The 5,000-nt window shown below is 53.5% G+C and overlaps 1 non-coding gene across 1 annotated transcript in view; it reads right to left on the minus strand.

The window, feature by feature from the left end:
• Nucleotides 1–797, minus strand: part of LOC124746480 — a 1,909-nt gene extending 1,112 nt beyond the window's left edge. Inside the window, exon 1 of the ribosomal RNA XR_007011335.1 lies at nucleotides 1–797. This exon is cut by the window's left edge and continues 1,112 nt beyond it. This is a non-coding gene — a ribosomal RNA (small subunit ribosomal RNA).
• Between the last annotated feature and the right edge of the window lie 4,203 nt (nucleotides 798–5,000).

Here is a 5,000-nt window from a genome sequence, read left to right on the forward strand (position 1 = left end):
AGGATTTCAACGGGGTCCGCCTCGGGACGCACGAGCACGCACGGGGCGGTCGCACGCCTTCGGCTCGCCCCACCGGCAGGACGTCCCACGATACATGCCAGTTAAACACCGACGGGCGGTGAACCAACAGCGTGGGACACAAATCCAACTACGAGCTTTTTAACCGCAACAACTTTAATATACGCTATTGGAGCTGGAATTGCCGCGGCTGCTGGCACCAGACTTGCCCTCCAATAGATACTCGTTAAAGGATTTAAAGTGTACTCATTCCGATTACGGGGCCTCGGATGAGTCCCGTATCGTTATTTTTCGTCACTACCTCCCCGTGCCGGGAGTGGGTAATTTGCGCGCCTGCTGCCTTCCTTGGATGTGGTAGCCGTTTCTCAGGCTCCCTCTCCGGAATCGAACCCTGATTCCCCGTTACCCGTTACAACCATGGTAGGCGCAGAACCTACCATCGACAGTTGATAAGGCAGACATTTGAAAGATGCGTCGCCGGTACGAGGACCGTGCGATCAGCCCAAAGTTATTCAGAGTCACCAAGGCAAACGGACCGGACGAGCCGACCGATTGGTTTTGATCTAATAAAAGCGTCCCTTCCATCTCTGGTCGGGACTCTGTTTGCATGTATTAGCTCTAGAATTACCACAGTTATCCAAGTAACGTGGGTACGATCTAAGGAACCATAACTGATTTAATGAGCCATTCGCGGTTTCACCTTAATGCGGCTTGTACTGAGACATGCATGGCTTAATCTTTGAGACAAGCATATGACTACTGGCAGGATCAACCAGGGAGCTGCGTCAACTAGAGCTGAGCAGCCGGCCGCCCGGGAGTGTGTCCCGGGGGCCCGCGCGAACACGCAAGCGTCCGCTCAATCATTCTGCAAACAGGAGGAGGCTGAGCTCCCCTGCACAATACACCTCGAAACCCTCTCAGGTCCCGGCGGCGCGCAGCGCCGTCCCAAGTACTTGGTCGGGTTCGAGAGAGGCGCAATCGCCCGGAGTTAGGCGAGTAGACGCTTTCGGTGCGACCACCCGTGCTCCCAACTGAGCTTGCCGCTGCCGACAGAGGCCCGGGAGCGTGCTGTCGTGGCATTGCCGGCGGGAGACAACACGCGCCACCTACGGTGACCGGCAGCTCCAACGCCAGCGCCACAGAAGGACAAAAGCCCCACTTGGGTGCCGAAGCGAACTCTCCCAGCACAGCGCACGCGCCAACACATCCGCACAGCTGCGATACAAACCACCAGCGAGAACCGCTGGGGCGACCGAGCAGCAGACGGCGTCGCGGCGCCGAGCGCCGGGCGGCAGCGCATCCTCAACGCACACAGTCCTCAATCGGACCAGCACACTGAAGATGTCCACCGCGCTTCGCACCGGGCCCGCGAGGACCTACTTTGGCCGCACGGCGCCGCGCGCAGGGTGCGCCGGCGCGCAGCTGCGACGCCTGCCGCGTCCGTCGGCCGGCGCGCCTGCCACTGGCCGCCCCCACCAGCCGGCTGTAGCGCGTGCGCCCACGCACCGCGCGGCCAGCACGCCGGGAGGCGCCCCCTCACCGGCCGGGGACGGTCCCACCCAGCCACCGCCGCGTATCGCTTCACACCCAGATGCCGTTCAGTTTCGTCGGCATGGTGGGTATCGCTGGAACAACCGGTTAGTACCTCAACCTATCGTCGCCATCACCGATTCACCCCTAGCGAGAACAACCGCACCACAACAGGTTACCATTTGTTCATTTGCGTAACTTCACCAGAAAACGCAGGCGTCCATCGCCATTTGCAACTTCCACGATTATTGCATGCCTGTGTCAGGTGTCACGCCACACTACGTCTGCCCACATACACGCAACAAAATGTGCACGCCTAGACAATACGTGGAAGGTGGCCCCCGTACGTATGCGATGTCCATTGCTCGAACGACTGTCAACCGGCCTCTGTAGCATGTCGCAGATATGGAACGCGGTGCACCATGCCATCACGGTGTGTGAGGAGAGACGACTAGGTCCGAATACATCAACAGACAGCTCATGCTGATCGCCATCCACGGCGTCCGTTCCTCCCACACGTCTCTATGGCGTACCACACTGCAATCCAGCTCTCATAGGGAGACGACACGTAGCTGCGTGCACAATATTTGCACTGTATGGTCCGCCGTTTTTGGGCGCAGTCGTTGTACGGTCACACATGTGCCACGATGTATCATTCAGTACATAAGGACGAATGTGCAGTACAGATTGTGGTTTACGCGTACGACATTAGCGGACAGTTGACACAGGCCGCACCACAACGTAGCCTGAGTACGTCGCATGCGGAGGGCATTGAACATGCAAAGTTCTCACCAACCAGCTTGCGAAGGCAGGGGGCAAGGTGGGGACGTGGGGAGGGGCGGCATGTACGTCCTGCTGCCATCCACATTACAGTGTACAGCAGGAGCATGTGGAAAGTGAGCAAGACTTGCAAGGTGTTTAACATGAAGCGATACACAGGGGAGCGGGGAGTGCGAGTAGCGAACTATATTGCGAGGGTTGCGGGTGGGCAACACTACACTAATTGAACGAGTCGTATAACAATTACAGAGCAGGTTTAGGCGACAACGTGGGTTACGTTAGGCGACAACGTGGGTTAGGTTAAGGCACGACGTGGGTTAGGTTAAGGCACGACATGGGTTAGGTTAAGGCACAACATGGGTTAGGTTAAGGCACAACATGGGTTAGGTTAAGGCACAACATGGGTTAGGTTAAGGCACAACATGGGTTAGGTTAAGGCACAACATGGGTTAGGTTAAGGCACAACATGGGTTAGGTTAAGGCACAACATGGGTTAGGTTAAGGCACAACATGGGTTAGGTTAAGGCACAACATGGGTTAGGTTAAGGCACAACATGGGTTAGGTTAAGGCACAACATGGGTTAGGTTAAGGCACAACATGGGTTAGGTTAAGGCACAACATGGGTTAGGTTAAGGCACAACATAGGTTAGGTTAAGGCACAACATGGGTTAGGTTAAGGCACAACATGGGTTAGGTTAAGGCACAACATGGGTTAGGTTAAGGCACAACATGGGTTAGGTTAAGGCACAACATGGGTTAGGTTAAGGCACAACATGGGTTAGGTTAAGGCACAACATGGGTTAGGTTAAGGCACAACATGGGTTAGGTTAAGGCACAACATGGGTTAGGTTAAGGCACAACATGGGTTAGGTTAAGGCACAACATGGGTTAGGTTAAGGCACAACATGGGTTAGGTTAAGGCACAACATGGGTTAGGTTAAGGCACAACATGGGTTAGGTTAAGGCACAACATGGGTTAGGTTAAGGCACAACATGGGTTAGGTTAAGGCACAACATGGGTTAGGTTAAGGCACAACATGGGTTAGGTTAAGGCACAACATGGGTTAGGTTAAGGCACAACATGGGTTAGGTTAAGGCACAACATGGGTTAGGTTAAGGCACAACATGGGTTAGGTTAAGGCACAACATGGGTTAGGTTAAGGCACAACATGGGTTAGGTTAAGGCACAACATGGGTTAGGTTAAGGCACAACATGGGTTAGGTTAAGGCACAACATGGGTTAGGTTAAGGCACAACATGGGTTAGGTTAAGGCACAACATAGGTTAGGTTAAGGCACAACATAGGTTAGGTTAAGGCACAACATAGGTTAGGTTAAGGCACAACATAGGTTAGGTTAAGGCACAACATAGGTTAGGTTAAGGCACAACATAGGTTAGGTTAAGGCACAACATAGGTTAGGTTAAGGCACAACATAGGTTAGGTTAAGGCACAACATAGGTTAGGTTAAGGTACAACATAGGTTAGGTTAAGGTACAACATAGGTTAGGTTAAGGTACAACATAGGTTAGGTTAAGGTACAACATAGGTTAGGTTAGGTTAGGTTACACGTTGTTGTAAGGAAAGGTGTAGGGGGGGGGGCGGGGGCGGCAGGTTCGTTGATAGTGATTATAGTAAGTGAATGCTTGTGACATGATCAGATTTGTCACGTCAGGATGCACCTTTGGCTTATTAGAGGCGGCGCTCCAATTCTATGCTTGTGTCAGACCTGTGTCTTTGACTCATGTCATTGTTTGTGCGCTGTGACAGGAGGTACTATTGTGATGTTGGGTGCACCGTTGTATAGGACATGTGTGGGTGTTGGTGCCTGATCTGCGCAATGGTGGATGTCGAAAGGGTGGGATATTGTATTTTCCGCATGGACCTCCTGGTCTGGTTGTGATAGTGTGGATTGTGTAATGTGGCGGAGAGGATGCACTGGATGTTGTTCCATGCTGGTGCTTACATATTGTATGTGCGCCCGTTAGAAGCAGAGAGTGGTGCGTGATCAGAGTGGCTGGCTGACGTGTGGTTCCCATTGTGGGCAGACTCTTTCAGCATGTATACGGACAGTTGTATATATATTCTGTAGTTTGATGGCTCTGCATTGATTACTAATCAGCGCCGTGTGTACGGGTAATCTGGTTCCAGTCCAAAATGTTCCATCTGTGTACATTAGTGACAAAGACTCCCCTCATGCAGTGGGGCTCGGTCTGTTATAACTCTTCCGCGTAATATATTTGCCCCACGTTTTTGCGACTGCGAGTGCGAGTGCAACGCGCATGGGGACCGACATGCTGATGGCTCGGTATCGGACGCCGTACAGTGAGCAACGCGATCGCGTCTCTCGCTCGTAAGTGGTACAGGTCGCGGCTCATGTATAGGGACAGCGGGAATGTCGCATATTGGCAATAACTCTTCATGAAACGCACGTTATAGGGGTGGATTGCACTTTACGAGTGCGGGAAACGTCCGCCGTTCATCCGCTGGAGGTGCGCGTTTGGCGGTTGGGGTGGTGCACGAACGGGTGCGGGTGGAGTCATTGCCGGTCCACGGCTTCGTGCGGCAGAGCCACTGGAGATTGGGTGCTATGGTCGACAGAGGCTGCAGGCTTTGTGGGTGGCGTCGAAAGGCGGGCACTGTGGCGCCATCGCTGTCTTAATCGGCTTGGCG

This window comes from Schistocerca piceifrons, unplaced genomic scaffold, assembly GCF_021461385.2.
Source record: "Schistocerca piceifrons isolate TAMUIC-IGC-003096 unplaced genomic scaffold, iqSchPice1.1 HiC_scaffold_351, whole genome shotgun sequence".
In the NCBI taxonomy this organism is placed as follows: domain Eukaryota; kingdom Metazoa; phylum Arthropoda; class Insecta; order Orthoptera; family Acrididae; genus Schistocerca; species Schistocerca piceifrons.